Consider the following 26,883-nt stretch of genomic DNA (forward strand, 5'->3'; position numbering starts at 1 on the left):
TATGTTTAGTAAGTACTAAAAAGTAAAGCTACTATAGTAGTTTAATACATAGATAGATTATATTTCATCTTCAAAGAAAATTAATTCCAGAATCGCACTGCAAATTTACACTTTAAGTTCATAGAATAATGTTTCTCAACAATAAAGATTATTTTTAACTTATCATATAATTTGCCCATACATTTAATATATTTCACTTCTCTCAAACTTATATGTTTATGATTTGCTTTACATGCTCCTTTGGAAGTGATGAAGAATTATACTTAATTATTGAGAAAATAATAGATTCTATGGGCAAAAATTCTCAAGTTTTTTCATTCATTGTGATTTTTCATTCTATGCGGTTAACAATACAAAAATAAATATGTTTAACTTTTCATGCACTGATTTGCTCTTAATTTAATAGAATTACCAACGCAAATGTGTTTGTCCTTAAATTCAATAGCCGGATCATTTGAAGAGAGTTATTGTGCCATACTTTAAATTGATAAACAACACAGAAGAGAAAAAGAACAGTTAATGATAGCATTGGTCAGTCAGTGTTCATTCTTGATTTTTTTTAAAGTTTTTGAAATTGTTGTGGAGCACATCACTATTGGAAGTGGTTTGGAATTCCTGAGATCAGAAGCAGCAGTGTGATAGAAAGTGACAGGTCCCCCCAAAGATAGCCACACCTTAAACCCCAGGATTTTGAATATATCCCCTTATGTGGCAAAAGGAATTTTGTGGCTATAATTCTGGTTACAGCCCTGATGATAGGGAGTTTATCTTGTATCATCTTGGTTTAGTCAATTGAATCACATGAGCCGTTAAAAGAAGAGAGGTTTCTCTGGCTGGAAACAGGAGCGTTGAGGCAGAAGGAGAAGCCAGAGAGATTCCAAGCGTCCGAGTGTCCGAGGATTAAATGTGCTTGCTCTGGGATGGAGGAGGATGAGTGCGGGTGGAGATGGGGAAGAGCCTGGAGACACTAAGGGAAGTGCCCAGGGACAGTCAGCAAGGAAACAGACACCCCAGTCCCCCAGTCATACTGCAAGAGGCTGTGTTCTGCCTGACTAAGCTCTAAAGAAGATTCTTCCAATGCTTCCTCTTAAGAGCCCTGCTGTCCAGCCCCTGAGCTTCAGCCTCGGGAAACCCAGAGAAGTCAAGTCTGCAAATCCAACCCAAATATCTGGCTTCCAGAACTGGGATATGACAAGGCATAGGTTGCTTTAAGACACTAGGTTTTTTATAATTTGTTACAGCGGCAATGGAAATCTGTTACAAGTAACATCTGCCTCTCTCCATGACATCAGTAAGCGATCATTGCTCTTTAAAATATCCCATTCAAACAGTTCCAAATAAATATGCATTAGAGGCTGTTTCATTTATAAAATATGAGATAGACAAGAGACATTGAAGTTATTGAGCAAATGAAATAAATTGTTCAAAATTTAAGTCAAATTCTTAACTGTAAATTATATACTCAATAATCTTTTGTCAGCTCATGTGCTCCTGTGCTAAGAAATATTGGTTTATAAGTATCATAGATATTTGATGATTTTGTCATATTTAATATTTTAAATGGAAGTGTAATCTATCTAAACGGGAATTATTTAGGGAACTCATGAATTGTTTTATTGATTAAGGTAATTATTGCATTGTTTACGTCATTAGAAGTGCAGTTCTTACAGAAGTAGCATTCTATCTTAATGGAAGAACTTTCAAAAATGACTCTTGATTTCATTGCAGCTCTTCATTAATTTCTGGACATTCCTGAAGAAAAAATAGGAGTTAAGAGCTAAAGTTCTCTTTCCTGTTTCTTTCCACTTCATTTGATGGCCTTATCATGTAAAAGTTTCTTTATCATCAATGGTGGTATTGAGTAGTTGATTAATTATTTAAGCTTACCATACATTAAGCACTGTGTTTTGTGCTTTACATTTAAGAATCTCAAGAAAACCATGAAGGAATACACCATTATTTTCTCTATTTTACCAAGTAGAATTCTGAAGCCCAGTAAATTTAACTGTCCAAATATTTAAGACGAAGTCCATGCTGTTAAGAACTATTCTATTCTGCTTTCTAATTAGCCCATGTGCCTGTGGGCCTTGCTCATTTTTTTTATCTACCAAATAATAGAAAATTGAATTTCGATATATTTCTTCAACACGACCTATAAAGCAATCTGTGATAAATAGTTCTGACTTATTTTTGTTATCCCATTTTAAAAAGTAGCATAATGTCAAATATCTCTGGTTTTGTATACGTCCTGTTAAGTATTCATTTTTTATATAAAACATCTCTATTTGTACCTGTGTGACAGATATTAAGTCTGAATATACAACAATGAAACTATGCAAAAATAGCCTGCACAAAGTTTATGTTTAACTCTGGGTCTGGGTCTGGTGTGAAGTGATAGACAAATTAACAAGTGAAATATATGGTAGATCATACGGTAACAGGTGTTACAAGGAGAAGCAGAGCAGATAAATGAGACGAGGTGTGGTAAATGGAAGTGCTATTCCAAATGCTGAGGTCAGGTGAGACGTTACCAGTAGGGTGACATTTCAACAGAGTTGAAGAAGGTAAGGGGATAAGCCAGGTGGGTGGCTGGAATTAGAATTTCCTAGGAAAAGGAACAGCAAATGCGGAGATCCTGAGAAAGAAGTGTGCACGGCATGTTGGGGAGAACATCAAAAATAGTGTGGTTGGATCCAAGTGAGTAAAGGGGAGAGAAGCATACTAGTAAGTCATAGAGTTTGTGTGGATGAAATCATGTTAGAGTTTGTTGATCTGAATAAGATAGAGTTATGTGATCTGGCTTATTTTTATAGAATTCCAAAGATACTGTTTTGTGAATGAACTCTGAATGACAAAGGTAGAGGTTACCTATAAAGAAGGTAGTCCAAAGAGGAAGTCTATATGGCTTGGACCAGGGAGGTGGTGCTAAAATGATGAGATGTGGTAGATTTATGGTAATTAAAGAGAAGTTCATTGAAATCTAAGAGAGACTCAACAGTGCATCATCATGAATAGGATCCAGTGTGTGAGAATAAGAGGAGTTAAGGATAACCCCAGGGATTTTAGCCCTAGCAAGGTAAAGCGTATTGCCTTTGAATAAAGTGGTGAAGACAGAAGGATCTAGTCTGAAGGCGATGAGGAGGAATTCAGTTTTGGACATTAAATGGGATCTCTATTGGACTTCCAAATGGAAATGAGGAGTAGAGTATGAGATGAGTATGAGTGTGAAGTTCAGAGGAGAGATTTATATTGGAAATATAACCTTGGTAATTTTTAGATTATAAATGGGATTTCAAGTCATAGGACTAGTTGATATTAAAAAAAAGGAGTATGAGAATAAAGAGTAATTCTAGGCACAGAACCCTTTGTACCTCACTGTCTAGAGATCAGAGATGGGAGGACATATCAGCAAAAGAGACTAGAAGTTAGGCAGAGGGAAGTTCCTGGAGGGTGTTGAACCTGGAAGTACAAGGAAGATTTTTTTTTTTCCTCAATGAGGAGAGAGTAATCAGCTGTATCAAACGTTGCTAATAGTTCCAGTAATATGAGTATGGAGAACTGGCCATTGGCTTTAGTAATCTTGTTGTTGGCAGTGGAAGTTCAGGAGTGTGGTAGAGACGGGAGACAGATTAGAATGGGTTTATGTGTGACAGAGGGAGGACGAATATAAAAGAGAATGCAGAGAGCTGGTGGGAAAGTTACAGGTGAGTGTAGTAGGGTTTCCATGGGAATAAAGGCACAAGATATGGGATGTATGCTAATGAGTATGACAGGGACAGAGGGGGGCAGGTGACCATGCTAAGAGAGAGGGTCTGCTGCTGGGCAACACCTTTGAATAGATGAAAGCGGAGTAATTATACCATCACCTGGAATAACTTCATATAAAAATACTAAGAGACCAGAGAGTCCCCTATCACTTCTTGCCTATTTGTTTGTCCTCTAAATTAAGCACAGCAAATATTTTGATTCATGTTACTCTCCTCCATGCAAGTAAATCCAACTTTTTGTTTTTCCTGGTAAAAGATTAACATAGAGGTTTTCCCAAAAGAAAAAAAAAAAAACCAAAAGCAAAGTACTTTCTTTAACTTCTAACAGTCTATTTATAATGGATGAACAGTTTTTATCACTGTATGATTCATTCGTACAAAGGGACATCTTTTTTTTCTTGGTTAGTAATGTCATAGTTTGCATTAATCACATTGACCTGTGTGATAGAAATTTATACTTAGCTTAGCTTTTATCCTTGACAAGATGATGACACTACTGATTTATAAATTAACTAGTAATAACTTTCAAAAAGTAGCAATGCTTGGAATAATTTAAAATAGAGTCAAATCAGAAGACAATTCCATAGTGTATTCTAACTCTTTAAAAGTGTAAAAGTGTAGAATATTTCATAAAAGACTGTGCTTTCAAAACAAAACTCTTCCTTTACCTCATTTCATTACACTGAGATAGTTCAATAGGCAGACAGACAAACAGATAGATAATAGGTTAGGTAGGTAGGTAAATGGTAGGTAGATAGAGATATCAGTCAGTATCCCCCCACCACACGTTTATTTTTGTTCTACCCCATCTTTACTATTCACCTGTTCGTTTTTGCATATTTTTCTAGCAATAGAGACTGTAACATATTACTCATTTTTATTCCCTATTTTTTATTGTTGATATAACTTTTCTCTTATTCCCAGGTTTATAACATGACTATTTTCCTTTGACTAGGAGATATACAAGGTGTGCAGACTATATTTCACCAAGAAACACTGCACATACCATTCCAGAGAAAAGGTAATGACTCTTGTATCACTATTTAGATACCAGAGCATGAAGTACTTAGCACGAAGTCATAAATCCTAGGAGTGGAGATTGGAATCTCCTTTCCATGTGGATCACGGCAATAAATGTGAACGTGCCCTTCTCCTGTCTTCTTTGAAATTGTGCAGTTTCCTTGGTGATAGGACCGGTAACTTTGGGGAGATGATGTCAGCTATCGAGGAAAAAGTCTGTGCTTTGAAGTCAGCTTGGCTTTGGATAACTTACTGAACATATCTGATTATAGTTTCTCTTCTATAAAATGAGGATAATATCCCCTTTCTCAGAGGCTTTCATAGTGATTACCCAGGCTAATCTATATATAATAGTTTGCACAGAGAAGGTCACATCGTGGAAGGTCATGTAGTAATTTCCTCTAATATAAATCATTTTCCATCTTTTAAAATTTGTTCAGTCCTTCGATAAATCTATTCAGTACTTACTGTGTGTGAACACAGCTCTCGGCAGTGAGGACAGAGCAGTTAGGGCAAAAAAAGGAAAAGAAAATTCTGCTCTCATAAAGTTTATGTTCTAGTTCCTTTTTTATCACGTCATTTGGATTTGTCCTTCCATCCATGATTATCATCTCCAATCCTTTTTTTTTCTTATTTTTAAAATTCTTCCTTGCCAAATAGGTTTACAGTGGTTCATAGAAGTCATTATCCCTTGGGAGGGTGTGTAGAAAATTCTGGAGGGAAATGGATCCAAACAGCTTGTCAGTGGACTTAATATCCCACAGTACTGCATTTCCTCTTACTACTTAATGTTTTCTTCTCTTTGGCATTCACAGATCTCAAGAAATCTGTATCTGGCACAGCAAGCTCACTCAGTGAATCACGTTTTGATCTGTCTGTGCCTGGAACGAAGGTAGATACTGTGGATATTCAAGTTCATAAAATGTTTAGCGATCACTGAAAGGACATAGATTTATTTTCCTTTGCCTTATTCTCCACCCCAGTTTGCTTTGCTTGGTATGTATTGAGCTCAGGACAAGGAAATCTTGGTAAAGTTTCTCTCTCTTCTTCCGGTTGACGGGAAAAAATCCCTCTTTTCACTTTCAAAAATTAGGCCTAATAGATCACATTTTCATAGTTAACAGGCCACCATCCAGTTTTCCAGGGAAATCAAAAGGTTTCTCTTGAAATTTTGTAAAAAGGCTACATATTATGTATTAACATAAATGCCATCTGGCCCATAATTACTCCCAGGAGCTCTTTCTGCAGGTAGCAAGGAAAGTGCTGTCACTTTAAGAAAAGGAGGATTTCATGGTAGTATTTCATGAGGATTCCATGCCCTTATTGAACTCTGAAACTTCCTAACATCTGCGCTGTTATCGTCTCATGGAGTCTGAGCTGCAGAATGTCAGTGCTATTCTGACCGTGTCCACATACCTGACACCCGGCTCTCAGTGGGCACCACCTGTCCTAGCACACAGCGACATTGCAGGGGTTTGCTAGCAAAGCCCTGGGGTTTTCTCCCTCAGTATTATTCTTTGTGTTCATCGACACCAACCACCTGGCCCTCTCCAGCTTTCACAAAAAGCCAGGGTGGGCCCTTCCTCGAAACAAGTGTCCCTATCCCCTGAGAGACAGATGAAATGATGTCCTCTCACAGATGGTCTGCGGTGTGTACCTCAGTTGAATATCTAATCATGACAAGTCATCAAGGATTAACTGCAAGTTGCTAGAATCAACTTAAATTGTGACACAAACTTATGTTCTAAAAACATAGAGCAAAAAAGAGATGATTTCAAGATGACAACAGTGCTGGCAACTATCCTCTATTTAAAATGTGCATTTGACAATTGCATTTCATTTCATTGCAACATGTCTAAACAGCTCGAATGTGTGGATGCAATTGAAAAATATTGTTCCATTACAAAAACATGAGTTTGCATGACTCTACTTTCTTTAATGCTAGTGACAGTGCTTAAGACTTTCATAAATGCTTACTCTAAGAAGAACATTTTAACTATTAGGATGGTTTAATTATGTACACGGCTTTTCAAAAACAAACAGCTAAGATCTCAACGGTATGGTGTTTGATTTGACAGTTCAAGGAAGTCTTTTTGTTTTATTGAATGATCCACTAGCTATGCTGTAACAATTAGAAATATCAACTCTCGGATTTGTGATGTAGAGTAGGAAAACATTTTCCTGAACTCTCTTGGGGGCCCTGGCTGGGTCTGACAATTAAACGTGCAGAGACAGACTAACAGGAGAAAAGCACACAAATGTGTTTAATATAAGTCTTATGTGACATGGGATCTTTAGAAGGAAATGAACCTGAGTATTATTATGCTAGGTCTGTTGGAGAGTGGACAGTCATGCAAAACTCTGATCCAGGTCCAGGAACATTGACACAAGTGTGACAAACTGGGAGAAACTTAGCAAGAATTTGTTTGGATTCTTTACCCCATCTCTTGTCTTCAGAGGTAAGGATGGTGCTGGTAATGACGGTACTGACAGGACATGTGTCACAGGAAGGTTTTACGACCTGTTTCAAGAGAGAAGACTGGGGGGAGAGTAGAGTGGCTTTCCCGCCTCTGCCGTTTTCTTGCATTCCTTCAGCTTAAAATAGTCCGTGTGCCCAGGTGTCATATTTTGGGGGAGTGTGTCCTGAACCCCATTTTGATACCTCCGTTATCGTCAGATAATTACGCAAGAAATTTTACCCTAACTTTTCCTTCAAAGGGCCACCCGATTTATAACCCAGCCTACACTAAATTCTTACGTTGCCTCTTTTTTTTTCTTTTTAACTGGAAGTACAATAGTTGTTGTTGTTGTTTTTGCCAATATCTAGCATTATTTTTTCTTCAAGATAATTTACATGTGAATACATTTTCAACATGAATTTTCACTCTAATTAACATTTTCTTAAGTTAAAAACAATGAGCTATAAAAACTTCACTCTAATATTCTTTCCATATGATTATGATTATATATGCTTCTGACAGTACGCAGCAAGTCAGAAGTAGGTCAAATGTGATTCAAGGTTGAATTAGTTGGATAGTGTACATGAGGTCTCACTTCACTAGTACAAAGATTGGTCTATTAAGCACAGGGAATGCATACTCTCAGTGGTGTGAACACTGTGTTTGGACTAGAATTAGATGATACATATTTAGTTATCACTGTCTGACCTTGTGTTTTCTTAACTTTCACCACTGATTCTTCTCTGGTATGCTCCAACTGCCTAAGAAGAATGTTTTAGATCTGCATTAAGGATTTCTCTTGTGGGGCGCCTGGGTGGCACAGCAGTTAAGCGTTTGCCTTCGGCTCAGGGTTTGATCCTGGCATTATGGGATCGAGCCCCACATCAGGCTCCTCTGCTATGAGCCTGCTTCTTCCTCTCCCACTCCCCCTGCTTGTGTTCCCTCTCTCACTGGCTGTCTCTATCTCTGTCAAATAAATAAATAAAATCTTTAAAAAAAAAAAAAAGGATTTCTCCTTNTCCCTCTCTCACTGGCTGTCTCTATCTCTGTCAAATAAATAAATAAAATCTTTAAAAAAAAAAAAAGGATTTCTCTTGNATAAATAAAATCTTTAAAAAAAAAAAAAAGGATTTCTCCTTTAATGCCTTGCATTTTAATTATAAGAAACCAGTTGGTTTTGACTGACCGGAATCCTTCCTTTAATATTTTGGTAAAAGAACGCAGGTTTTACTTCGGAGAAGTACTTCTCACCTATTCTTAGTCCATTGGTTTCTAAACCTTGATCTCTAGTGTCAGAGTTGGGTATATTATCAAGGTCATTCTGTTCCCTAATAACTGTGACTGGTTGGTATATCATAAACATGACCCAAGCTAAGCAAAATCAGAATCAGTCTTAAGCTTTTACTGGAAATGCCTGGAAAGAAGTTCTTTTTTGGGGGGAAGGCCATTGAGAGGAGGGCAGGGGTTTAGGATGTAAGGGTTTGTAATGACCATCCTTGCCGCCATTATGGGAAGTCAGCCAGAAAACTGAGGGATCACAGAAGAAGCCAGAGAAATAGAGATGCAGGCTTCTAATGACATTGTCCGAGGCTCTGAATCCAGCTTCTCTTCCTTTGAACTACCAGTTATTTGAGTCAATAGTCTCACTGTATTTTATGAGCTACTTTGGCTTTGGATATCTACATACATAAAGGCCTGCTTATAGTTCTACCTTAGCATTCAGAAATTTGAGCTCAGATCGCCCCCCACCTTTCTCCACCACGTCCATTCTGTCTGGGAAGAGAACTTCTATTAACAAAGTGATAATAGATACATGAGCACTGTGCTCATCAATTTTACCTAACTTTGCATTCTTCTGCCATCTAAACTCAACAATCAATTCTAAACATCTTAAATTGTTCGCGATGGTCCCCGTCCTGATAAATAAACACAAAGGATGGATCGTTGAATTCAGTAACTTCAAAGACAGAAAATGATCAAGAGCACCAACATCATCAAACACTCCTATTAAAATACAGACTCGGGCAGCAGCCTGTGAATTGCATGGATGCTTCCACGCTTACATTGGGATCCGGGCTAATTTGAATAAGATGCTCAGTAGCCACTTCTGTTCTTCTCATCATCCAAAGTATTAAAACATTAGATGAGGCCCACGGTGGTATGTGTGGGAGATGTTCCTCACGTCAGCGAGGTTATTGATTGTGGAGGGAATATCTATCTATCTATCTATCTATCTATCTATCATCTATCTATCTATCATCTATCTATCATCTGTCGAGGAAAGTTCATCTCATCTGTTTTAAAACAGCTTTTCAAAGAGGCAATGGGAAATAGAACTTCAAAGAAATAGCAAGATAAACTCACAGAAAAATATGGTCAGTTATTTACTTTGGTGATTTGTAAAGAATATTTTGAGAAAACAGATGAATGTATTGTTGCCTTGATAAATTGTATAATATAGTCCTTACCTCTTCATAAATTGTGATCAAAGTTTTCAAAACTTTGCAAGTATGGAAAAAAAGTTCATAAGTATGTACTCATGAAAACTCCTGAAAGTAAATACAGGCAAGCTTCGCTGGATTTGGGGGGAGCATTTTTTAGTAAATATAGTATGCCCTGAAAGCTAAGTATCTATTTGTTTTGCTAACTCCTGAGCTCAGTGCAAATGTACTACCCTTCCTTGCCCCACACGTGTGAGGAAGACCACCCTTCTTGCCCCACGCATGAAGAGGATTATCCTCCCTTGCCCCATAGACCAAACGAAGAGTATTTCCTTCTAAAGCAGGAGCAGAGGAGAAGATGCTTATCCATCCTTGTAAAGCTGTTTTTGCTTGGGAATAATAGTGAAAAGATCATTCTGGGATGTAGCTCTACAGAGACACCAATAACTTCAACAAATTCAACAAAATGATAGTAGTGTAGGACAGATGAGAGAAACTGAGCATAAACCTATCCTCTGGAGTAAACTTTAGGATTTATCAAAAAGTTGGTGGGTATTTTATGTCATGCTGGTTTGCATTATGGCTTGAAGGGGAATGTACATCTTCTGTGGTCTGTTGTCTGCTTCTTCATTTATGGAGATTAAACAAAATGTCCTGCTAAAAGATACATGATGCCCAATGCTGTTCCCAGGCAAGGCCTTGATATTTTCTAAATAATGACAGGGAGAATGGGGGCGTATATGGTTAAGGAATTTATGCAAATATTAAAAGCATGTATAGAAATGGAAATTTCTTTAGGATATATGTATTTTATGAAAGGTCTTGAACTTTATTCTTTTACATACCATTTTAATGACGCTAATTCATATTAATTACTATTAAATTATTCGTATTTTGAATATTGGATCCTGCTTTATTGCTACATTGACAGAATATTTTAAAAACTCATATTTTGCAGCCTGAAGCAAAATTCAGGTATGTGCTTGCGTAGTGTTTGAGTGGAACTGAATAGTTCTGGAAATGATTTGCTTTGGATATCGAAGATCATATTCTTGATCGCAAAGATGAAGATGGTAATATCCTCCCAGTGCCACCTTAAAATTTTTCTGGTTTGTATAGAAGGGTGCTGATAAGAAGGAAGATAGGAGAGGAAGGGAAGGGAGGGCCAGGGGTATCTGTCCATGCGGAAAGTCAGGAAGAGAAAGGGATGCCCACAGGTGCATGCTGGGGAGATGAGAGGAGAGGAGGTCAGTGGGAGACCAGAAATGAGAGGGCAGAGGAAGCCAGCCCCAGAGGAGGTAAGTATAAAAGAACATCCTGGCACATGTCAGGAGCCCTGGAAAGATAAACTCATGCAGAGAAGCGTTATAGCTAGGAAAGGTTTGCTGAAGAAAAACAAAAGAAAACCTTATAAAATTTAATATTTACCAGATTAAAAAATTAAATAAAAATATATTGCTTTATTGACAGGAGACAGTTCAGAACTCAAGGCAAAAATTCAGTCTTTAGGCTTTTATTTGGATTTCCTTTGTAACGATATCATTCAGGCCTCTCTACAATCTGAATGAACTGAGTATTCTCATTGATCTGGTTCTGCTTCCTTTAAATAGAAGAGAAAAGCACCCACAGTTTAACTATAAAAGAAAGGTTGACATTAATATCTGAAGATACTCAAAATTGAGTGAACGCGGAGCCTGACATGAGGCTTGATCCCACAACCATCCAACCATGACCTGAGCTGAAACCAAGAGTCAGACACTTAACAGACTGTGCCACCCAGGTGACCTGCATATTCATGTTTTTATTTTTCACGTGTGTCCTCATCAATATTCTACTCAACTGGTATGTTAGGGCTTCTTTTGTAATAAGAAATAGAAACGCAGGTCAAATAAGCTTAAGCAAAAAAGAATGTCACAGGGAGTTCTTCAAGCATCGCTACATTCAGGGACTCAAACAGACTTCTTTTTGGATATCTTTTTGGGAATATCCAGTGATGTTGGGCTTTTATTTTCAGTCATGATTTGTCCACCCAGATATATGTTAAGGCTGCTGATAACTCAATACTTAAACTCATGACTGTATTTACTAAGGGAAGGAGGTCTTCTCTCTCCTGGCATGCATTATGAAAACTTCAGGGAATCCTCCCTGAAGGGAGGATTGGTCTTATTTAGATTTCTTAGTTGTCGTTGGTGATAGTTATGACCCTGTGACTACTACAAAGAGGACAAAGGAAGTTGTTCCCCAGAAAAAGTCAATTCAAAAAAGAGAGAGAGAAAGAGAAGGATGCTATGCCGGGAAAACCAACAGGTGATCCATGCATCTCAATTATTGACAACCTAACATACACATAAATCTGTCGTAGAAAGAATTTAAATTGCCTCCCACCTAATATAATACAACTATACCACTGCAACTGAAATCACCCCTGCCTGGAAGGAGAGCATTCTGAGCCGTGCGTTATACTTGTCATGTATCCCTTGTGTTATCTAAAGGACATTGCCATCATGTTTATTCAGACTCATGGTAATTCTGTTGAATGTGAGTTGCTTATTCAAGCCATTCAAAGCATGCTTTGTCTTCAAACAAAAGAAGAAGTCCAAATACTAAACACATTAAAATGTTCCTCCTTCAGGGTTCCTGGGTAGCTCAGTTGGTTAAGTGTTTGTCTTGGGCTCAGGTTATGATCTCAGGGTCCTGGGATCGAGTCCTGTATCACTGCTCAGTGGGAAGTCTGCATCTCCCTCTCCCTCTATCCCTCTCCACTGCTTGCTCTCTCTCTTGCTCTCTCTCAAATAAGTAAATAAAAAAAAAAGTAAAATAAAATTTAATAAAATGTTCTTTCCCCCAGTTGAATTTTATCTTTTGTTAACATAAATTTCACAATGCAAGTATGAAAGAATAACTCGGAAACAATTAGTTAACATGCTTACCATTTACTTACATATACATTGGAAAAATCATCCGTTCAGACAGGTTACACTGGAGTTCTGATTAAGCCCTTCACTGATCCATCAAGTCCATTATATTGGGTTTTTTTCTAAGAACCCATTCGACCTATTAGGATATAGGTTTTTGGTTGGTTGGTTTTCTTTCTTTCTTGGATGTGTCTCCAAACTGTGGCAGATAAACCGAACTGGAGCAGAAAACCACACAAAGGCAGAGTCCAGCCCTGCCATCAGGACCCTTCTCTATTTACCTTTTCAAGAAATGACTGTTGCTTATCTCCTATTATATATCCAACACTATGTGAGGATGGGTGCCAGTAAGTTCTAAGGCAGCTTTTGTTCCAGCCTTCATGGAGTTTACATAACAGGAGGAGAGCAAGCAACGTTGATTTAGCATCCTGTGTTCTCTGCACTATAATAAATACATGCTCCCATGCATTTATTATTATGAATATTATCCACGATAACCCAATGAGGAGAACACTGCATTATCCTTATGAGCCAACAGATATCTTCAGTTCATTCTTATTAATTGTATGAAGTAGGTTATCTCACTAACTTTACTAATTTAAAATGAAAAATATATGGCTGGATATTTATGTATAGGGCTGTGTTTAGATGGATTCATAATCCATGCACATGTTTAATATGGTGTCGATAAGACCATAGTATCTTACCTTACTTATATCCTAAGATCATATAACTTTCTCTTTCTTCCTTTTTCCATTCATATTTCTTTTTCGAAAACATGTCTGAGATTATAAGTAATTGTATTCTCCAATGATCAGACTTTGCACTAAGGTGTGACTGACTAGTATTTTAGTTTGAATGAACTTGATTTATTTCATGCTCTAGACCAAATCATATAATATTAATATGTGTTTTCAAGAAAAGAACTATATTAATCATTTCCTGTGTACTTGGTACCATGTGAAAGAATGAAACCAGCATTGATATTGCTTTCTTTTTATTTTTTAATTTTTAGAAATTTTCTTTTAATTATTTTTTGTTTGTTTTTTTATTTTTTTGACATTGATTTCTAAGTAAAGAAAAACTATAAGTATGAACAAACAAGGCAAACATTTTACCTTAATATACTTAAGTTATTTAAAAGACTGTAGCTTGAATCTGAGAACATACATATGTGAATTGGCTATGTAATTTTGTCCTGACATAGTAATGATAATTCAATTATTGTGTGAACAGCAACACACTATAATTGTTATTTCCGTCAATTTTTTTTCTTTATTTGAAGTAAAACACTTTGAAAAGAGCTGAATATTCACATAGAATATGAATTGGAATTTATCTTTGAATTGGGATCAAAATCGAATCTGCCAAATATAACCTCTTAAAATTTGATAAATTGATAAAAGTTAAATGATATGCTATATGTCAGTGTTAAGATTTCTTACTTAGAATTTCTCTCTAGTGAAAATCTATTTCTGATTACCAAGAAAAAAACTAAAATTATCCTTAATTAAAATGATTTGATGTGTATCATATTAATGGGGTATATTGTTTTTGTCTACCAAGACTTAATAAGGATTTAATTTTGGTTAAATTTTGAGCATCCATGGCTCAAATTCCATTTAGTCTGTTATGATATTGTATATTTTTAGTATATATTGCAAGCCATGGAAAGAAAGAGTACATCCATTCTTTGCCAAACAATACTTATCAAGGATAGTAATAATGCATCCTTGGTTTAGTGTTTGTTGATTGCACCATCTCAGTCTACTAGATTATCACTCTTAAACTAGAGTTTTATAAAGAGTTGGCAATTTCCTGGTGCTTTGAACCTAAAGAATGTAATCTAAGGAAGTTTGAATACCAGTAAGTTACCTGGTCTGTCACTCTGCTTAGCAGTAAAGATCTGGGTAGTAAACTTCAAGTACAACCAGATTGAGGGCAGAAAGCCAGGACGCTGTGGTGCCAAGGTCACATTTCTCTGCTCAGGGACATGCTACCAGGTGAGACCATTTCAGCCTCTTAGTCTGAAGTGTATTCGTTTATTGCTTCTTGCTTTGCAGAGAGCTTTTACATATACTATGATGTTCCATCCTTAACATAGCGCAGTAGGAAGGAAAGACACATCGTCTTACATTGCGGTTGAAAAGAAATTGAAGACAGAGAATGAGTGACTTGGTAATATCAAGTAAGTAGTTGGCCTGAGAATCCATACCTTCTTTTTATTAATCCATACTAACCAACATCCTCTGGTGCTGGATATATCTGTATAGCATGTACTGTGTTTATATGGCACGGATGGGGGATTTATATGTGGGAAACTCCTTCCTTATCTGTATCTCTGCTAGGTGTTACATAGTAGGCAGTCAGTATACGGCTGCTGAGTGAAAAACTAATCTTTGTCAGAGAATTACATTGCGAGTAAATTATGTGATGCATTTCTAAAGATTTTTCCTTCTTTTCTCTATTCGGGCGTTTCTTTTACTAATGAGTTTGAACCTAATGGTGGGCTTATTTTTATACAAATCACCATTTTGACCTTGTTTTATGTATTCAGACCATGCACCGTCCTCCTGGATTTCTTCTATGTATACCGTTGATTGCAAGAGATGATAGATGGGAGAGTTTGAATGAGTGTGAATCCCTCATGATGTTGATAAACCAGCAGGACACCAATGCTTTCTTGTCAGTTGGCTATATGACATTTTCATTGCTTACAAACCCTAAGGGTACCCTGACATTATTTTTTTTTAGGAGCACAGAGGACATCAAAGAATGTAGTCGAATTAGCCAGTTCAGTGTATTTGTTCACCAATTTATACACCCCATAAAGACAGTAAAGAAAAAGTATTTATAGACACATAGGAAACATTGCTTCATTTTTCAAGATGTTTAAAATGGCATTAGCCTTCCACAACTTCTGCAACAATTGTTAGTGCTTATACATATTTCTGGCAATACAGATGTAGTTTGTAAAGCAAATTAAAAGCAATAGAGATGTCCTTTAATTTTTATTTATGTGGATAAATTATTTTACATGATAGCTTCAGGATAAAACAAGCTTTTTCTAGGCATTTTATTAATTATAGATTTTGAAACACGACCATGAAACTTATTGGTACAAGATATTATTTTCTTTATACGACTAACTAGAAACATACTATCTTATCATATCTTTCCTAACATCTTGGGAAAGACTTCTTAACAAAATGTTTTACAACTAAATTATTACTAACTAAAGTTATCATGTTTGAAAAGCTTTTGTTAATACTATGAGAGATGATAAAGTTACTGAATAGTTCTGAATTTTTTTCTTCTTGTTTATTATTGAGAATTGGTATTGTTCACCTTTTAGATTGTGAAAAGAAGCACTGTAAATATTTTAAGTAAATCTGCTTCCTTCATGGAATATAGAAAGCTCTAGAAAGGGATTGAAGAGGCTGGTGTCAAATCTGGACTTTGAAATTTTCTAAATAGCAGATTGGCTAAACCACTTCACTCCCTTTGTCCAAGTTTTCTCTAACCTAGTGTTGGACTAGACTGATTTTTAAGGTTCTAACTGGGTGCGTTATGTTACACTGCAAAATCTCCAGCTCTCTCTTTGGGCTGGATACCCTTGAATATTTGAAAATATCAGGCTATTATTTTCCATTATATGTTTAACATTTGCCATCTGTTTGTGCATATTTTATAAGCAATTTTAAAAGCACACCTGTTTGAGCAGCAGCAAGATATACCAGAACAATCATGGACTTAGAATTACACAAATCTCAATAATGAATTCTGGCCCTCTTACCAAGTGGGCAAGATTTTAACCACTTAAACCCTCAAGTTTTAATTCTTTAACATAGTAGGGATAATTCTTATCTGTCAAGGCTATAAAGAATGAGTGAACTACTGTGTAGAGTGCTTATCCGTGGAATAATTCCTACTAATTCTGAGTGATACGTTGTGTTTAAATACATTTTCTATCTAATGGAAATTTATTTTAATATTACTGTAGTTTTCAAAAGTACTTAGCATAGTATTTCATAGAGACTTATGCCCACTAAACGTTATTGTCTTATTATTTCAGGGTACTTTTAACTCATGTTTGTTTATTATAAAGATATACATTTTCTTAACCACTATTGGTATTGCATGCAGGGATGGCATTTCTAGGCAAATATACACTAGATATATCCACCATTAATAAAATTGAGAAGTTAACTAAACTTTTGTTGTTGGTGATGATCTTTCAGTTAGGAATTTTTAATTTTAGGTATCACTGAGTTTGCTGCTGGAAATTCTCCAATAATCTTTTCTTATGTAAAATGACAAAAATTAGATATTATTGACTATGAAATAAAAATGAGCCTGTAAAATTATTTTTACTAAACAATTTTCCTTATGTATTTGTACTTTATTCTGAATACAATAGTATACAATTTGCATTAAATACAGAAAAATAAGTTTATTATTGGTTTAAAGTAACATTAGAAAGATAGTAATTCATAACAAAGAATGTTTGAGTTGTCTCCAAAAATATTATTTTCAAACCAATTGAATTTAAAATAAAAAAAATAATTTAAAAAATTTTTAAAAATGGGGGGCACCTGGCTGGCTTAGTCGGTGGAGCATGTTAGTCTTGCAGTAGAGGTTATAAGTTCAAGCCCCTTGTAGGGTATAGAGATTACTTTAAAAAAATAAAATCTTAAAAAATAAATAAAAACAGAGAAAAAACTTGAAGATGGATTGTATAACACAGTAAACTTTTTATGATTTGATCCATCACAGTGGAAATTAGTTCTTTATATTCTCACTACCAAGTCTTTGCCCTAACTGACCCCTTTTCATTGAGGAGAATGTTTCCTATTGTTGGTTGACTAGAGTGTTTGAAGAGAAAAAGCAATAGCTATAACGTTTAGTTATTTACCTAAGTTTAACTTTTTTTTTGATCCTGATTAATTTCTCCAACTGTATTTTAAATAAACTCAAATAAAGGAAGACCAAAAAAGAGGAAAGAAGAGAGAGGGAGGGCACTGGATCTGTCTTGGGTAGTAGAAGCCTTGATAATGAGGTGATAATATCTACTTCTGTAGAGTGCTAACATTCTGAACTCCAAACACACACACGCACACACACGCACACACACACACACACACACACACACACACACATCCCTTTAATGTGTGAGGAAACTGCGAAGTTAGAGAAAAAAAGGTGCTCAAAGTAACTAATCTAGGTAGTGGCAAAGTCAAGATTCAAACCCAGGTCTGTGTTACTCCAGAGCCCATACTCTTAACTCATGTACTCGAGAAAAACAAAGCCCAGATAAGCTCCTAGGTTTTTAATCTTCCAACTCTGCTACCACACATTTAATTTTGTCAATTGCATTGACCTTTGTGATCTCTGTTTAAAAGTACAATAAAACTGAATATTAAGCAAAATCACTTGGAGGGAAGTAACTGGCTGATTTCTGTTTCTATCTAAGGAGACTGTATGGAGCCAATTTGAAGAACTTCCAAAAAAGTATAGCCATTAAAATGAGTAAGTGGAGTTCTGGATTTTACAAAAGGAACTGGAAATGCTAATACAATATTTCAAATATAAATTATCTTCCTGTAATCAGGCCAAAGAATAGCATTTTGGATTCTTCTAATATGTTCCTTAGGGTGAAATTTTATCATCATTTAGGATCCAGGAAATAGTTTATTTAAAAGCAACTGCTTTATAATGTATTTCCTCTTAGTTCTGACAGTAGCAGTTTCTATAAATTATCATCATTATGAACTATGTGTTTATACTGTCACAAAAAATATTATATTTAATTTAAATGTCTTAAATAAAACGTTATTGGATTAGGTCCTGAAGCAGCTTTGCATATGGCAGAAGAAGTTTGGTCTGGAATTAGAAGGTTGCTCTTACTGGCACAGCTAACTGGCCCTTACTTCCTGGAGCACTATCAAGCGTATTACTTTAACTTTGTGATCTCAGCCTAGGTATCCTTCCAGACATCAGCATTTGCCAAGCCCTTTTCACCTTTTGGGATATAATGGGTACAGAATACTTCACTTAAGGTGCAGTTGTTCACAAAGAAACAAAAAGAGCTATCACAACACGGAGGGAGAGAGTTAGAAGGAATAATATGCAAACAAACGCATGGCTGGGGCCCTGGGCCCAATTCATCTTATCTGTCTAACCAGAAATACATACATTAAAAGGAATGAGGACAGCATTTCAGAGCAAAGTGCTCCATCTAATGAACACTTTCCAATCCTGTTCTCAAAACTTGCAAACACAGAAGATAATGTTTTTAGGACACACTCTGGAAGATTATTATGCCTGTTTATGTCAGAGGTATCTGGTACAACTTAAGGCCTTCCCAAGCCTTATTTGGAATCTTTTGGATGGTATCAGGGTCCATCTGGAACTCATTCTTAGCACACCTTAGAATCAAAGAAACAAATCTTATAAGGTGTTCTGTTTTGTCTTTATTACATTTTTGTTTAAATTATGTTTGCCTTTAAACTAAGGACTTAAAATACCCTGGAAATATATAGACTCTGGACTGTGATCCTATAACCTTATTATTTTTTTTAAAACACTTGTTAAATACTATTTGGCACAGACTGCAAGATTCTGGGGAGACCAAAGTGAGAGGAAAAGGGCAAGGACACTGCTTTCTTAAAGACTCTACAGAGTGGGGGATGATTTGTGGCCAACAGCACTGAAAGAATAAAACCTAAACTAACCCTCAGGGCACATGTTACAAAGAGGGCCCTGTGGTGGTAGGAGGTGTTTTGCCATTCATTACCATAGAAAAAGTGGCTCATTCCGTTTTTAAAAAATCAGATGAAGCTACTTTTTGCAAATCATCTAATTAACCCAGAGCAATTTCTCTGGACTGAAGGATAGTAGACAGCTCAACTATTTAAAAAAAAGTAACCACTGAGTGACTTTATCTTTAAAAATGTTATAGTCTTCTTGGCAGAAAAGCTTTGTTCATGTAGTCTAGATTTAAAGTAAACTCCTCATTCTCTGAGTGGTTGTGTTTGGAAAGTATATGGTCAGAATATTACCGTGTACCATGTTCTTTTCACTGAAAATGGACTCCTCTGTGGCGTATTCAATTATTTGGAGATTTCTGGAAATGCATGTCAAGGGTGGCATGGTTAAATTAACTAAAATTTCTGTTTAATTCTAAAATCTGTGATTATATTTCATTGCCTGGAACATTCCCTGGAGTTAAGGCTAAGAATCTCTACGAACAAAAGTTTAAATAAAGAAGTTTAATGAATTCTTACGGAAAACAATATAGACTGATTGTTTAGTTAACTGACTCATTCTGTAAGTCTTGGAGTGTCTAAAATGTAGCTGACACTTCACAGAACTGTGTGTAGCGAAGTGTGCAGAAAGAGCAGAGCAGGCTTGAGACTGCTATCCTTAGGAAGACGTGCTTGCAAGGTTGAACCCGGCAAGCATTTGGGAACTTGGATTTCTTGAAAGTTCCCATCATTACTAACTGATAAGTGTGGCTCATGGTACATAAATTGTTTGTACAAACTATGTAGTTTTAGCTAAACACTTGCTTCCCTTCTCAGAGTCTGGAATTTTCATACATGCTAAGTAGTGAACATTAAGTGTCTAATGAGCTTCTTTGGTGGACAAAACTTCCCACGTGTTGCTAGAACTCATTACTGGAGGAATTATTGCCTCTGTGTGACTCCAAAGAGAAAGGACTCTTGGAAGCTTGTACCTGGTTTCCTCTGAACTTTGTTCAAGTTTCCGTTTGCTGATTTTGCTTTGTATCCTTTCACTGAATTGAATTATAGCCATCCTGTATGCTTATATCCTGAATTCTGTGAATCCTCCTAGTAAAACATCAAACCAGAGTGTGATCTTGGGACCCATGGCACAGGAAATACACACACACACACACACACACACACACACACACACACGTTTTGATCTCTAGGATTACAACTTCATTTGTACATGAGACATAGAAACAAAACTTTTTAGATTAATGCTTCTTAACCAAGAGTGATTTTGCCTAAAAGGGGACAATTGGCAATGACTGGAGACATGTTTGGTTGTCAGAGCTGGGAGAGGAGGAATCATCCTGTGGGTAGAGAGAGGGTAAGGATGCTGTTGAACATCTTACAATGCTACATCCTTCCACCATAGAGATTGATCTGGCCAAAAATATCTATAGTTCTGTGCATTAAGAAATGCCATATAAGAGTGCAAGATAATATTCAACTCGCTAATATCAGAACAAAGAATGCTGAACATAAGTACTAAGGCAGAATGCACAAAGGAAAAATAGCATAATCTGAATTGAAGTTGCTCCCATGCCTGTAACTCCTTAGAATACGTATGAGACTTTTGGATGCTGAAATATCTTGTGTCCCTCTCAAGTCATCTGTATGCCTACATGGTCCCCAGTGTTTAAGGAATAGATTGTTTGAAATACAGAATATTCTTTTCAATAGGAACAACACCAGAATTCCTCTCTTGCAAGATATGCACAACTCGCCTTACATACTTTAAAGGCATACTATGTAAATACTGCACACATATCCTATTGCTACTAGGAAATGCATTTGGAACACAGAATTTCAGATGCCTATTATCTATGCTGTTATTCTGACAGTGGTTCTGCAAATTATATTCCTGGTATTAACAATAAATGGACAATAAAATGATTACATTGTTCCTTCTTTAAATGAATTCTTACATTCTATAGAAATAATAATATAAATGATCATAGTAGGGCTTTGGGCTCAATAAATAAATAAATAAATAAATAAATGAGAGTCATTTAAATTTCAACTGTACCCACAAACTGGGGCTATTCTTGGTATATTGGTATGGTGAGTTTAGGGGGATAAGAATAAGATAAGGCTTCAAGGACTTCCTGTTCAATAAGAACTTGTTCTTCCTTGTGAAGCTGGACAGGTGGATGACAGGCAAATCTTAATAGGAGGGAATAGGAATGTGCTGGGCCACCCCTGCTTATTCCCAAATAACAGCTGATATATAATATGTGTGGACATTTTGGAAGACAGTAAATCAGAGATCCTANCAATAAATAAATAAATAAATAAATGAGAGTCATTTAAATTTCAACTGTACCCACAAACTGGGGCTATTCTTGGTATATTGGTATGGTGAGTTTAGGGGGATAAGAAAATAAGATAAGGCTTCAAGGACTTCCTGTTCAATAAGAACTTGTTCTTCCTTGTGAAGCTGGACAGGTGGATGACAGGCAAATCTTAATAGGAGAGAATAGGAATGTGCTGGGCCACCCCTGCTTATTCCCAAATAACGGCTGATATATAATATGTGTGGACATTTTGGAAGACAGTAAATCAGAGATCCTTTGGGCAGTGGAATTGTACGGAATTAACCTTGGGATCCATCTAGGACATGCAAGAGTAATGTTATGTAAATGTGGGGTTTTGGTGATAGTTCAGGGCCAATTGAGCATTTTGGAGTCAGAAAGATGTGGAATCAAATTACAGTGATCACACTTACTGATTGTATNGTTTTGGTGATAGTTCAGGGCCAATTGAGCATTTTGGAGTCAGAAAGATGTGGAATCAAATTACAGTGATCAAACTTACTGATTGTATGACTTTTGNTACAGTGATCACACTTACTGATTGTATGACTTTTGGGAGGTTATTTATCTTTATTGAATCTTCATAGTTTATTCAGTCTTCTTGTAAATTTGTGGTGTGATTATGGGGGCCAGGCATTGCAAGCCTGATGTGTAGCTCAAAGCAAGTGCTTAATTTTGTATTTGGCTGTCGTTTTTCTTGTCGTGACTGGTTTCTCCCAAATGATGCACCAGAATGAAGGGAGGTATGGAATACACTCTCCACTTCTGGGCAAGCTGCGATCATTTATGTTCGTGGACACATGGGAGGCTGGGCATGTATACAGTGACATAGGGTCAACAGAGGCTGACAAAGCAGAAAGAGAGGTGTGGCTGCCCCTGTCACTCCAGGGGGAAGGTTCTTTACCTGAAATAAGTGATGCCTTGAAACAGTCAAAAGGAAGATGAGAGGGGTGCCTGGGTGGCGCAGTCGCTAACCCCCTGCCTTTGGCTCAGGGTGTGATCCCAGCGTTCTGGGTTGGAGCCCCACATCAGGCTCCTCCGCTATGAGCCTGCTTCTTCCTCTCCCACTCCCCCTGCTTGTGTTCCCTCTCTCGCTGGCTGTCTCTGTCAAATAAATAAATAAAATCTTAAAAAAAAAAAAAAAAAGGAAGATGAGACGCTTGGTTCCAGCATCGCTGTTCCCAGTGTGTAAGCAGCGCCGTCTTCTCCATGGCTGGAAATTAAGGATGCCATGAAATGTTCCCAGAAATGAGTATGTTTTCATGTGGTATAGGGTTTAGTGGTTTGTGGTTTGAGGTCAAAATGCTGAAAGGCCACTTTAAAGCCAAAAAGGTAAAAGAATCTAAAACTTGGCAGCTGGGGCATGTTTTGAAATGTGAAAAATAATGATGACATAATAGTGAAAAGGTTAAAGGGGAAGAATTCAGTGAATTTGGAGGTATTTATGTCACTGTTCAGAGAAGAGGATGTCCTAACTACGGTTCTGATTAATTATATTGTTATTACTTAAAATCTGTGTCTACTGCCTTAACTCCAACAAAATATTCCATAAAAATATCTTCCTTTCTGTAATTTCTGGCTCACTCAACAATATTGTAACTAGAGATTGAAGCGTCTTAGACATTTAGAAACTACTAAACAAGTGTGCTGGCCGATATTTGGGCCTTCACTGCAGGTTGATTTTAGATTTTGCTCCTGTATATTAACCAGTTTCTAAATCAGTGAGTTCATGTCCCCTCTGTACTTTTCTAAACATAATCCACCTTATATTAATTGATAAAAAAGTTTCTCAACCTGCCTAGAGCATGAAAATCTCACGAAGTAATAGCACAATATGGAATCCAGCCAGAAACCCCCCTGCAGTCTGATTTCAAGTTCAGTGCCAGATTTGGTATGTTGTGAAAGCAACACATCCATCCATCATTCGTCAATAGACACGTGCTTACTTAAACAGACAACGCCTTTGCCCTTAGGAGAGACATTTTATCTTCGTTGATTCTTTTTGTCTATTTTGTTCAATAGTTCTGATTAGATCACTTTCTTCCATTTTTACATTTCTTTCACTGTGCATTTAAAGGACTGGTTTCTGTTTTACCTTTCTTTGAATAGTGTTTCCTATGGTTACAGGCAATCAGCAAGCTAATTTCATCTGAGCTCCAATCACAAGCAATTTATAAAATCTTAGAAGAACACAGGTAGGTAGTAAGTAGTAATCAACTTAACTTCGATAGGACAATTTATTTTTTTTATTGTCTGCCAGTCATCAGCCTGGTGAGTTGATTTGAATCATTAAGGTACTATTGCTTTTGAAACTTGATTTTTCCCCTTCTCACAAAGTACTGATTAACAAAACAGGGGCAAAGTCTGTATTCAAAAATTAACATAATTTAATGTCATGAAGAAATTTTTACTTATAAAATTCACTTAGTGGTGGAATTATTATTTTTTAAGAAGAGGGGCCTTTGCAATTTGTTGGCAACATTACAGAACAAACATTTCTAAGCAAAGACAAAATGATTCTCCTGAAGCGTATGGGCTTAGACCTGCCACAGATTTGTTACTCGGAACTTCGTTTATTGTAACGTATTATTAGAGTCATAATTACTCCCAGAGAAGGAGGTGTGTGTGTGTGTTTGGAATCCTTGACATTTTCTTTAAAATACAAATTCTGACTTTGAATCTTTTAATACTTTTTTATAACTACCTCTCATAACCTCTCTGTTTTCTTTGTCTTTCACAGTGGACATTTATGCAACATTCTAGTTTTTTATTTGAGTGTTTAACAAATTCTAAGGAAAAGACATTTTATGATATTCTTATGCCGCAGTCAAATAATATGTTGAACTTTGATAATTTATGGTAGCCTCCTCTAGTTACAACTTCTAGAGAAAAATGTATTTTCTCTTGTGTGTCTGCGTATTTTTGTGCATTAGTTAGGCATTTCTGTTTAGCAAATGATTGCAAATCTTAGTCACTAAAGCAACAATAATTTATCTCATAGTTTCTGTAGGTCAGAAGTCCAGACAGTGCTTAGCTGGGCTTTTTGGGAGTGAATAGTTCACAAAGCTCAGGCAAGTTCTCGGTGGGGCTCCAGTCACCCTGAGGTTCACTCAGGGAGTGAGTGGATGCCCTTCCCCCCTCACTGTAGAGGTCAATGGCAGGACTGTTTTTCCTGAGCTCCTGGATGCAGTGCCTCAGTCCTTTCCTTAATGGCTATTGGCCACAGGCTTCCCTCAAAGTCTGTGACACAGATTTTCTCCGTAAGGTAGCTCACAACAAAAAGAGCAAGAGGGCAAGACCCAGTGAGCAAGAAAAAAGTCACAGTCTTCTGTTATCTCATCTCAGAAGTCATTAATCTCAAGCAGGATTAATCTCAAACCCACTACCATGGGGAGTGGACTATATCAGGGGGACGGCATCACTGAAAGCCCTTTCAGAAACTGCCTACCACTGTGTGTGTGTGTGTGTGTGTGTGTGTGTGTGGTGTTTTATGAAAATAAAATTCCTTCTTTTAAAGCAATTTCGTTTTCCTTTCTTTGATTTTCTTTATTCATCAAATATTTTAGAACCCAGCATATGAGGACAAAGAGGAATTTCAGCATGCATACGTCACCTACAGTATTTAGGAGCACATCACAGCATGTGTTATGTGAAGGATTACTATTGCCCATATATTATGTTGAAAGGATAAGTTCATCTCTCATGCTCCTTTTTCTCTCAGGTGGTGGGGATTTAGAATGACTGGCTTAAAGTACACTTAGAACCAAATGAAGAACTGCACTGTAGGGTAGTAGTATCCACTTACTAACGGATGACTAAGTGGGCCAGTGTGCTGCTTCCTCATCTACCAACTCCCTTTTGTCCTATTGTGTCATGTTTTTCTATTGGCATGTATCAAGCGTGGCTTTCAAAATAGCCCAACTTTGGATAAAATACAAATTGGTAGCAGCATGTCGCTGACAGTCTTATACCAACATGTGAGGAAGAGGGTTGGCTTGCAAGGCAAACCCAAAATAAACTTTTAAATTCCTTCAGAGTATTTATTAACCTTCTCCTCCTGTATCTGGCCCCTATGTCTTGGATATCACTAATCTAAAATCATGTTTTCCCCAAATGCCTGAGTAAAAAGCCTGACCCCAATTTTACTTGATTCTGTATAAGAATTCAATCATTTATGAGGTTTCTAGAGATTTCCAGGGTCATGTATCTGCTCCAAAATCTTTCATGGTTCTTACTTGCCACCTCTGTTTATCATCTGGCCCAGATGAAAACCTCTAACCCTTTTCTACAGGGCCATCTTCCTGCAGGTGATGCCCTCTGGCTCCTTTCATGCCCACATAGCTTTTTGCAAAACACTTCATCTGCATGATGGACACCTATCCATCCTTTCTGCAAATACAGTGAGAATAGAGTCAAGTCTGTAACTTCTGGCAAAAATTATGCTGTAGATTATAAGACAGTTGAAAATTTCAACACAAAGATATTTAAAATTCAGCTTATAATATGGCTGTTCTCAAAGGACATAAATCCTTATATCCCTAGAGATGTCCACTGCTGGATAATACGTCACCTGTGAAAGAGGTAGACTTTTTTTTTTTAAACAATTTGAGATCTTTTTTTGTTTCTACACATATCATGCCATGAATTCATAGGGAATGGGTTCCACAGCCCAGGCTCCTTTTCACTGGTTCTCACAAAGTGTGCTTCTCTGTGTGGAGTTGGCTGGCTCTTCGGTTGAACTCAAGTACCTTTCTGTTTGGCTTCCTTCCGTCTCTGATTATTTTCTTTCATGGGCTTCAGGAAGCCATCCTGGCTCTTTGAGGGCTGAGTGTACTCAATACATACATTAATTCTCTTGGCAAGAATCTCGCCCTTCCCTTGATTGTTCACAACAGTGCCAACAGCTTGCTGGGTAACCCCGTGGACTCCTCTGGCTTTCCCAAGGTACTGTTTGTGGGGTGTTCCTTTTTGAGCAGTGTCCATTCTCTTGATGGCTACGATATCATCTTTCTTGTAGAATCACATGTATGTGGCCAAAGGGACAGCTCCATGCTTTCTAAGAGGCCTAGACATGTAGCAGATGCCTTTCAACTTTCCCTTTGTGTTGGTCATTTTGGCGAATTACTGGAAGATGGTGGTGCTGGCTGAAAAAAAAAAAAAAAAAAAAAAAAA

At 36.9% G+C, this 26,883-nt stretch overlaps 1 protein-coding gene and 1 pseudogene across 1 annotated transcript in view; one reads left to right on the forward strand and one right to left on the reverse strand.

The window, feature by feature from the left end:
- Window positions 1-26,883, forward strand: part of PCDH15 (protocadherin related 15) — a 1,685,023-nt gene that overhangs the window by 809,019 nt on the left and 849,121 nt on the right. The window lies entirely within an intron of this gene.
- Window positions 26,345-26,826, reverse strand: LOC117802659 (annotated as a pseudogene).

This window comes from Ailuropoda melanoleuca, chromosome 6, assembly GCF_002007445.2.
Source record: "Ailuropoda melanoleuca isolate Jingjing chromosome 6, ASM200744v2, whole genome shotgun sequence".
NCBI lineage: Eukaryota > Metazoa > Chordata > Mammalia > Carnivora > Ursidae > Ailuropoda > Ailuropoda melanoleuca.